Source organism: Vulpes lagopus, chromosome 24 (genome assembly GCF_018345385.1).
Source record: "Vulpes lagopus strain Blue_001 chromosome 24, ASM1834538v1, whole genome shotgun sequence".
NCBI lineage: Eukaryota > Metazoa > Chordata > Mammalia > Carnivora > Canidae > Vulpes > Vulpes lagopus.
In genome coordinates this window covers 6400333-6411528 of record NC_054847.1, presented here as the reverse complement: position 1 = coordinate 6411528, position 11196 = coordinate 6400333, and the positions used below count along the sequence as shown (strand labels likewise).

General features: G+C 39.0%; 1 pseudogene; it reads right to left on the bottom strand.

The window, feature by feature from the left end:
• Nucleotides 1–9075: 9075 nt before the first annotated feature.
• On the bottom strand, nt 9076–10991 carry LOC121482041 (annotated as a pseudogene).
• Between the last annotated feature and the right edge of the window lie 205 nt (nt 10992–11196).

The following is an 11196-nucleotide window of genomic DNA, read 5'->3' as shown; positions in this document are numbered from 1 at the left end:
TTCTCATATGTAGCACATATTCATGCCTCTCCAAGGAATATAAGCAAAGCGCTCTCCAGCCACAAGAGCCGGCTCAGAGTTCAGGCTCTCTGGGTGATGCGCAGTCCTCTCCTTCAGTTCTGGATGTGGCTTGAAGACAAGTCACCTTATCCCTCACTATCAAGGTACTAAAATGACAAGATGAACTGCAATAAAACCCCCCATTGAGGGGCACCTGGGTGGCTCAGTGGTTGAGTGTCTGAACCTTGGTTCAGGGTGTGATCCCGGCATCCTGGGATCCAGTACTGCATCGGGCTCCCTGCATGGAGCCTGCTTCTACCTCTGCCTGTGTCTCTGCCTCTCTCTCTGAATAAATTTTTTTTAAATGTTTTGAAAAAAAAATCCCATTAAAAGAAGGGAAGAACGTCTCCATAGTGAGAAAAAATACATGCCGGTCACCTGTTATGAAGACCCCTGCCCTGGCAACAGATGCAGCTCCTTGTTTGGATGCTGCTTCTGCTCCCTGGGAATAACTACTTTGTCCAGGTTTCTCCAGATGCCCTTGGCACTGCCTTCTGGGTTGAAATTCCTTGTCTTTCCTCTAGCTCTTTCCAAGGTGGTCACTGGGGAGTATGCATTCCTTGGAGGACATACAGCTCCCTCCTTGTGCCAGTTATTATGCAACTGTTTTCAGCTCCAAACACACCCTTCTACCTTCTGCTTGGTGATACTGATGCTAGTGCTATGCAAGTCACACTTCTGCTTTGCCAGCTGGCTCCTCGTTCATTTCTACCCTTAGGGGCACTGAAAGAAAGCTGTGAGGCAGAAGTAGTGAGAAGAAATGTGTTCTTTCCTGTCTGCACCCCAGAAGTATTTCTTTACCATAGCTATACTAGTTCCTTCTTCCAGTTGAATCCCTGGAGTTCGGCATTTGTCCAACATTTGCAGATACAGCTAGGTTCATATCCCTCAGAGACAAGCATCAGCCCAGCAGTTCCTCAGCCTCATAGGTATGGGTCTCCTCCTCAAAATACCTAAGATTTAATTATTTCAAACTCTTTGCTTTGTTCCTTCAGCTCTAGGGATAATAACTGCCTCCTGAAGTGACCGCCTCTAAAAATATCTTATTCTTGTCTCTTTTTAGCCTCTTTATTCATCTAGTTAACTATTTTATATCAGATGAGCAACCAACTCTTTCTATTACATTATCTCTGTTAAAATGGCCCTCATGATTTCAGCCTCCTGACTGGATGGTAGCTGATGGAGACATGGGTACCAAATAGGTACTTAGAAGTTGAAACTCGAAGATGGGGCTTGGGCATATTAGCTGAGTAGTATCCTTGGGTTTGAACACAGCTGGCTTCTTGCCAAGGGGTAATGAGGTTCTCCCTAATGCATGGAATATCAATGGAGCCAGGATTCACCAAAATTTCACTCGTGGCTATTATGATAACTGAGAACTAAAGGAATTGCCTTGGGTAACCGAGGGGTTGCTGTCATTAACTCATGGCATTTATGATGACTGCAGGACTGTGATATGGGACAGATTTTTATAATTATTGTGGAACATCTACAGATAGATTACAACCTAAGGTCATTAGACTCTTAGCTTCAGCCACAGAGAATGAGAGCGCTTCTAAGGAAACCTTAAATTCCCTCTGTTTTCTTAGAGCAACAGAAATAGTATTTCTGAAAATAAAACCAAAATTGAATTGTGTGGTTTTAGACTTACAGTGTAATCTGAATTCACAGAATCACCAATCTTTAGTGTAGAAATTAGAGCACGTCTGAAACATAGAACAAGGACTTGTGGTTCAATTCAGATGAAGCTAAGAATCTTGGAAGTTCAAGTCACTGTGAGTTTCCACTGACATAAAAGCACTTTTCCCTACCAAGTCTGAGAAAACTAATCTTCTTCTTCTTGAAAATCTTATAGCAAATTTATCCAGGGAAGGTGTTTTATATAGAGATACCAATTACCCTCAAGAGCCCACCCCAACCAAACTTTGTTGCTGCTGGCCCCATGATTATGGTAACATATTAACATGTTCCAAGAGTCAATTACAAATCTTATCCAGTAAGAAATAACTTATACACCCAAAGTATTGCAAGATATTATAGATTTCATTAAGCAGAAACTTGAAGAATTGTCATTCAAAATATGCTAGACCAAGAAGTACAGAATACAACACTGGATCAAATATTTTGTTCTGTTGTTGTTTATTTGTTTTGGGTTTGGTTTTGGTTTTACTTTTGGGTTTTTATATGCATACACTTGCTAGAGCGTCTAGGAATGAATCCTCCATTTCATTTGGTTAATTGACTGAACTTGGTTTAGTAATGATTTATATTCAATGAGGCTGGGTGAGATGTCAGAATTTCCTTTGCAGGAAATATTTCCTGGAGGAAAATATCTAGTAGCTTAGGGAAATAGAAATGTCAGAGAGGATTTATCATATGTATACCCTTACCTCGTAGGCCAAGACAGCCCAGAGACCACTCTCCTCAGTAAGGCGTTGAAAAATCTACTAGTGAAGGGAAACTTTATGGTGTTGTCCTGTCTTGGCCAGGAATTATGACAGCAAAGGCCACCATTGAACTTTCTGAATTCAATGCGAATTATAAAATCCCAGAGTAGCAGAGGCCAAATGACAATGTTTGATTATTAAAGATGAGGCAGGTACATTTATCTGAATGGTTAGCAGGTACCAAATAGTTATCAAAATGTTTAACTGCAGGATCTTGATCAGTAGCTCATTTATGACAATGTTCCTAGGAATGAAATAGATGCGTGTTTCCTTCTATAACAGGAAAAAATTCCATTGGTGACCAGAAATATGAACTGATCACCACAATGAAGCATCACACCTTTTCACTGTATTTTCAAATCTAAGCCAATTTGTAGTTTTCTCAATTACAGAAGAGGGTGATTCCCCTGGAGTAAAACCTCTGTAGCTCTGTCACTGTAAATCATCCTCTGAGCTTTCTTCTGAGAAATTTATAACTAATTACTTGGGTAACTACGTTTGGGGAAAAGGGATATGAAGATTCTTCAGAGATTACTAGATACTAGTCTGTGTCACTAATACCTGGGTACTGAGTCCTTAGCCATGGTGGTCTCTAGTTTAAAATGGGGTTTTTGGTGGAGTTTTGACCCAAGTTCAAAAGAGAGTGTGCCATGTACCTACTAGATCTACACATCCCTATGGTTAATTCCACACTTGCTATACTTGAAAGGGCCATTCTTAGAAGATGGTAGAATGCCCTCCATTAAATCACAGGATTTCTCACCAGGCTCATGTTCTTTTTGGTAACCCATTTCCTTCAGGAACAATATAGGTCTGATCTGTTTGCATACTATCTGTTCAAAATCCCAGGAATCACATTAAAAGTTACCACTAAGATCTAAACAAAGCTCTCAAACACTTCTGTGCTTCCTTGCCTTATTTATGGGGCTGAAATAACTTAATATGTACTATCACTGGATCATCTAAAGCAAATAGTCTATAATAAGGAGGCAATACCCTAATCTAATCTGGCCTTCTGAGTTGTACTGGGAAATTTTTTACCAAATATTTTGCCTATTTATTATTAGAAGCTTCTAACTTTAGCATCCTTGTTTTGTTTTTTTTTTTCTTCCTCTCTACCTAAGGACAAGGTATGAGGAGCAGAGATTTTGGGTATTTATCTCCACGACCTAGGCTTTCTGGCTATGCCATCACTGCCTTGGTCAGGAGCTAGAAAAAGTGTGTAGTGTCTAAAAACCAAAGAAAGCTGAGGCATCTCAGTGACTCAGTCAGTTAAGTGTCTGCCTTCATCTCAGGTCTTCATCCAAGGGTCCTGGGAGTGAGTCCCTGTGTTGGGCTCCCTGTTTGGTGGAGAGTCTGCTCTTCCCTCTCCCTCTACCCCTCATGCCTACTTGTTCTCTTTCTCTCTCTCTCATAAATAATTTAAATAAATAAATAAATAAATAAATAAATAAATAAATAAATAAATAAAATCTTTTAAAAAATAAAGATAAATTAAACCAACGAAAGCCATGGCCTAAAAGAACCTAGAACTGCAAGGAGTCAACCAGGGGAGAAAATGGGCTCTTCAGCAGCCTAGTGGTCTAGAACCATGAAGAGACAACCTTTTCTTCTTCCACTGTTCCCCCTATGCCTTCTATTACAAGACCTGACATTGTGCCACTGGCAAAAAGAAATATCTGCAGGACCCAGCTGCATTACAACAAAGAGAGCAAAAGCATGAATTTATAGTTGAGAGCCAAAATGTTGATCAGTGGCACAGCTGGTAATAACACATTCCCTCTGTTCACCCAGCACTGGGAAAAAGTGGTTGGTCATGTGGTCACATTTAGATAGAAAGGAGCTGAGAAAATGTACTTCCTGAATGAGCAGCCTTCTCTCAATACTATGCCCTGGGACTGAGAAATGGAATTTTTCTGGAAGCAACTATTTCTGGCACAATTCAGGTTATCCATGCATTCCTCAGCTTGTTGGCAATTGAGAGAATATTAGAGGGTTTTATTTATATTCATTCATTGAAATGTTTGATAAATCCACTGTGGGTCAGCTTGCTGATACTAAGGAGTTTCAGAATCTCACTGGTATTCATTTCCTTCTTTGGTGTGAGCCAGTCTCTTTAGTGAGAAGTCAAGAGAGTCAAAAATCAGATTATCTGTCCTTTCTGATTTGAGGATGGTATATATTACCTAGCATGTATTTCTCTTTGCTGCTTCTAGTGTGCATTTGTGAAAGTGGTTCCCACTACATTATTTTCTGATCTACAAGAGTTTGCCACTGACACTGGACTCCTCCATGTACCATCCTTGATGCCAGTTTTTGTACTTTCATACTGGGGATATTAGTCATTTTCCTTAAATCCCTATACTGAATTTCTGGATGATATAATCCCTCTAAGAATCTTTTTTAAAAAAGATTTTATTTATTTATTCATGAGAGACACAAAGAGAAAGAGAGGCAGAGATATAGGCAGAGGGAGAAGCAGCTCCACATAGGGAACCTGATTGGGACTCGATCCTGGGACCCCTGGATCACCCCCTGAGCCAAAGGCAGGTGCTAAACCATTGAACCACCCAGGGATCCCCCAAGGAATAATATTCCTAATCAGGTTTTGGTTCTATTTTTCCTTATGTTTGGTTACATATTCAGATTCTTAGGGATTTCCTATTTTAAAAGTTAGTTTAATTATTGCATTATTGCTAGGAATTATTTACTTACCCTTAACTAAGTTAATTCAATGAAATGCTGATTGCAGGACAGACATGTATTAATTGTCAAATTTTTATAAAGAAGAAAAGTAATCCCCAATGATCTTATAATTCAGAAGGATCTACCATTAGTTTTAGGGGGTATGTCTTTATAGTTCCTTTTTTGTACAAGTTTAATATGTTTTAATTTATGCTAAAATGAAGTTTATCCTTTTAAAAGTAGGATATAATATTAAGTCCTTGTAAACATAGTTTGTAACATTTGCAAAACACTACTAATATTAGTATGCCATGTTTGAAGTAGTCACTCTGCTACATTTGGAATTTGTATTGGATTTTATTTTTCTTTATTATGCCTAACATTGTGACAGATAGGTTTACAAATAAAGCAAAAACAAAGAATTATTCCCCTAAATTTAAATTGTCTAGAAACAGATTTACAAAGGTCAAATTTCAAATGAAAAAATATGAAATGTTTAGGTCTTGATATATATTGACAATTGTTGTTTAAAATAATTTTTGGATAAAGTCAGGATCTCAGGGTCATAGATCAAGTCCTACATCAGCCTCCACTCCCTGTACTCAGCAGGGAGTCTACTTGAAATTCTCTCTCTCTCTCTGCCCCTTCTCCCCCTCCCCCCAGGCAGTCTCTCTCTCTCTCTCTCTCTCTCTCTCTTTTTCTCATAAATCCTTAAAAAATATTAATGATAACTTTTCATCTTAACAAGAATCATGACATCATTTTAATGAAATTCTCACCAACACCAACACACATTTTTCATGTCCACCTACTTGAACTGATATTGTCCCCTTTGTAATCCCTTTGCACCCAATATCATCCTAAACACCTGCTGTTAGAAATTTCTGTCATGTGACATTGCAGATATGTGTCTCTGAAAGTCCCCATCTGTCCCCATTTGTTTGGGGGATTATCTCAATTCTTTTTTAATATTGAATTTGTTATTTCCTCCCTGAGAAGTAACTAGGAAAGTAAAACTAGCACTTCTGATATTAGGTGTTTTTGTTTTGTTCACATGTAAGGAATCTTCTGATATTCTTGATATTTATAGATAACAATACTTCCTATCTGAAATCCTATGTAATAAAAGAATTAGCTATGTCTTAAAACAATGTAGGACTCATGGTAATGACATTGAGTTTGGTGAGCACCCATTTGCCAAATACCTCGCAGAAATGATCACATTCAAGTTTGAAAGCAACTTTGAAATAGTGTTAACTTGGGTACTGCATATATACTGATTTCACACAGATACCAACATTCAATGGATTCAACATAGTGTAGTTGTCATCAGCCTCTTTATGTCCACAGTTGGCTCACATGTCTACCATTGACTCACCAGAATACCTCTTGTAACCCTCAGTGACTCTCAGACAGGGAATGATGCCACCTTCTTCAGGAAATCATCTCAAATGCATAATGTCATCCCCATTCCCCCACAAAAAAAAAAATAAAACCAAAAAAACCACAAAAACCTTATAATTCTGTCAGCGGCCTACATGGATCCTCTGTAAGTTCCTCCTGGTTTACTCTGCAGCTACTGGAAGGTCACTTTGGAAAGATGACCTCATTCACATATCCAAAAGTTGCTGCTTGCTGTTGGCCAGGGAGTCTTGGTTTCTCCTTCACGTGGTCTCTCATACTCAATAGGTTATATTGGCTTCTATTCATGAAGGTCGTAAGACAGCATTCCAAGAATTGAGAATAGAAGATGTAAGGTCACCTAAAGTCTAGTCTCAGAAACTGTGTAATATCACTTTTGTTAAATTGTATTGGTCAGTCAAGGTAAATCACAAAATCACCCCACATCTAATGAGTAGGAAATCCAGTCCTCCACCCCTGGATTGGAGAAGTGGCAAAGTCACATTGAAATGGCCATGCATATCTGATTGGAAATAATTTGTGGCATATTTTGCAATCTATCTTAGACCTTGTCCAACCACAACTATTTACATTTCTCCTTCGTGAAAAATTCACTCACAGGATCCGTATGATTCATCCAATTATGGTATTGGGCTCAAAATCCGGTACCTCATGATCTGAATCTGGCTCATATACAGATGAGGCTTCTTGGGTATAGTTCCTCTTGATCCAGAAAACAAGAAAACAAGTTATATACTCCACCACCTTCCCAAAACACAATGATGGGATGGAACTGGATGAACATTAGACATTCACATTAAAAAGAAAGAAGAATGGAAGAACTTAGTAATTGCCACTTTATAGTAATTTGTAAATTCAGTCAGACACATATTGCCAGGCCTCTTTACTCTGAAGAGCAGGGTCTGACCCTTAATAAAAACCTTTTTCTTTTTTAATTTTTCTTTTCTTTTCTTTTCTTTTCTTTTTTTCTTTCTTTTCTTTCCTTTTTTTTTTTTTTTGTCTCTTCTAGGAGTACTTTTCTAGTGTATTTTTCTAAACACCTTTTGCCTATTCCCTCTTGAATCATCTAAGAAAAATTTTTTAACAAGAAAAATAGTTTAAGTTTATGACTGCATTATTCTCTCAGCCTGCTTTCTGACCATATAAATTTGGTGAAAAAGGTCTCTTTTCATTTTGAACTATCTCAGTTTATTTTAATATAAACTGACACTATTTTCAATACTACAACTCTATTCTAAAGTCTGTGGGTTTCCTAGAAATCTGATTGTTATTTCCTCATGCTCAACAGACACATCTATAATTGTTTTGAAAACAATCATTCTACATTGGGTCATATGTGATTTTGCTATGTGGTTGCACACTGTTTCTTTCTATTTTTATAAACACTTTTTGTAAAATGTAAAGTTTTACTATGTGTTTCTTTAATTTTTCAGAATGCTTAATAAAGAGTTTTCTGCTTTGTTTTCAAATTTCCTTTTTCTTGCCTCAGGGTTAATTCTTATTTTGGGACTCTCTTCTGGGCTGACATGAGATGAGAAACAGCTTTATTTCCAATTCAACCATATGCTGGATCTTCTCGATTTTTTTTCTATATTCTGCTTGAGAACTAAACATTTCCTTCATAAGTTCATTTCTGTTTCACATGCCTTATAATAGCAATCCAAAAATATTCAACCACCACTTTCAGAGGCATGCCTGGAAATCTCTATAGCCAGTTTCAGATATTCGTTAATTACATGACCAATATTCCACACTACTGTAGGAGAAAATTCACCAATTTTTCTGCCACTACTGAACAACAGTTTCCCTTTTTCCAGTCTCAGAGAACAAGTTTCTCACCACTCTTCCAGCTTTGATGCGCTCTCTGGTCCCACGGCCAATGCCACATTTGAGGTTTCTGTTCAGGCAACATCACATTTCCTGATAGCAACTACGGTAATGTATGTAAAAACACCTCAAAACTCAGTGACTTAAAATTGTAACTACCATTTATGTCTTCACAATTTTCTATTTGGTCTTAGGCTTAGCTGGATGCCTTATTTCTGTTCCATTTGGCTCATTCATGCATTCCTAGTGATTGGCTAGAGCACAAATCTGCTCAGTTATCCTAGCTGACTGGCATGTTAGGATCTGGTTGTTCCTTTCTCTACTCTTGTGTCCTTTTACTCCTCAAGAGTTTCTCTTTCCATGTTCCTTTTCATCTTCAAGGAGATTCTTTTTTTTTTTCTTTTGCCAATTTTAAATACAGTTTTATTTAAGACATTGCATTTTCCACTTAACAATACAGTGCTTATAAAGTGCAATGTTTATTTATTTTCCCTGTGCACATATTCCTTATTCAAATATCAAGAATATCCAGTATATTTACTATAGCAGCTTGACTTTAAAACTGCCACGGATTTGCTACAAATTTGGGTCTTTCAAATGTGTGGAACAATGCTAGACCTGTCATCAGGTTGGCTCAATCAACCTCTTCAATAGTAGGCCCAGAGGAGACACCACCAGAGGGAGGAGCTCCACCACCAGGGAAGCCTCCAGGCATTCCTCCTGGAATGCCTCCTGCACTCTGGTACAGTTTTGTAATGATGGGGTTGCAGACTTTCTCCAGCTCTTTCTGCCGATGTTCAAATTCTTCCTTCTCTGCAGTCTGGTTCTTATCGAGCCAGTTGATGATTTCATTGCAATTGTCAAGAATCTTCTGTTTGCCTTCGTCATTGATTTTGCCCTGAAGTTTTTCATCTTCAACAGTTGCTTTCATGGTGAATGCATAAGGCTCAAGCGAATTCTTGGAAGACACCTTGTCTCGCTGCTTCTCATCTTCAGCTTTGTACTTCTCAGCTTCCTGGACCATGCGCTCAATGTCCTCCTTGCTCAAGAGGCCTTTGTCATTAGTGATGGTAATCTTGTTCTCTTTTCCTGTGCTCTTATCCACAGCAGGCGCATTGAGGATACCATTAGCATCAATATCAAAAGTGATTTCAACTCAAGGAACGGGAGGTATGGCTGTGAGTTCAAACTTGCCAACTAGGTTGTTATCCTTGGTCATAGCATGCTCACCTTCATTGACCTGAATAAGCACACCAGGCTGGTTGTCAGAGTAGGTAGTAAAGGTTTGTGCCTATTTGGTAGGAATGGTGGTATTGCACTTGATGAGCACAGCCATGACTCCTCCAGCAGTTTCAATGCCAAGAGAAAGTGGGGGTGACATCCAACAGCAGCAGATCCTGAACATTTTCAAATTTGTCATGAGAAAGAATGGGTGTCTGGACAGATGTACCATAAGCAACAGCCTCATCAGGGTTGATGCTCTTATTCAGTTCCTTTCCATTGAAGAAATCTTGCAGAAGTTTGTGAATCTTGGGGATACCAGTAGAACCACCTACCAGGACAATATAGTGGATCTGAGACTTGTCCAGCTTGGCATCCTGAAGAGCTTTCTCTACAGGGTCCACGGTGCCACAAAACAGGTCAGCATTTAATCCTTCAAACTGAGCATGAGTAATAGAGGTAGAGAAGTTGATTCCTTCATACAGATAACCAATCTCAATACTGGCCTGGGTGCTGGAAGAAAGTGTACACTTAGCACATTCAGAAGCAGTATGGAGACGATGGACTGCCCTCTTGTTTTTGCTGCTGTCCTTCTTGTGTTTGAGCTTGAATTCTGCAATAAAATGGTTGACCATTCGATTGTCAAAGTCTTTTCCACCTAAGTGGGTGTCTCCAGCTGTGGACTTGACCTCAAAGATCCCATCTTCAATAGTAAGGATTGACACATCAAAAGTGCCACCTCCTAAATCAAAGATCAGCATGCCTTTCAGCTCCAACCTTCTTGTCTAAGCCTTAAGCAATAGCAGCAGCAGTCGGCTCATTGATGATTTGTAGTACCTTGAGACCAACAATAGTTTCAGCATCTTTGGTAGCCTGATGCTGAGAGTCATTGAAGTATGCAGGTACCATGACAACTGCATTGGTAATAGTCTTCCCAGGGTAGGCCTCTGCAATTTCCTTCATGTTTGTCAAAACCATAGAGGACACCTCCTCTGGATAGAAACTTTTCGTCTCCCCCTTGTATTCTACTTGGACCTTAGGCCTGTCAGCATCATTCACCACCATGAAGGGCCAATGCTTCATATCAGATTGGACGAAAGCATCATCAAATCTACGTCCAATCAGGCATTTGGCATCAAAACCATGTTGGTAGGGTTCATCGCAACTTTATTCTTCACAGCATCACCGATCAATTGTTCAGTATCAGTGACTTGGGCTGGTTTGGTTTCCCTGATCATTGGCAATTATTTTCACTTTCCAGTGCTGGAAGACACCCACACAAGAGTAGGTGGTGCCAGGACCAATTCCAACTGCAGATCCCTTTGACATAGTTGCTTCTGTGTGGATTATGCATATTGCTTTGAGTCTTCATATTTTTTTTATCTGTGCAATGGGATGAGGAAGCTAATAGCTATAACCTATCTTATAGGTGCAATGAAAAAGTTTGTACAATAGTTTCTGCCTTAAGGTAGCCTTCCTTAGCTATACATGTAAAAGCGTATGAATAAAATTGGAGGTAAATGAGAGGAAGCAA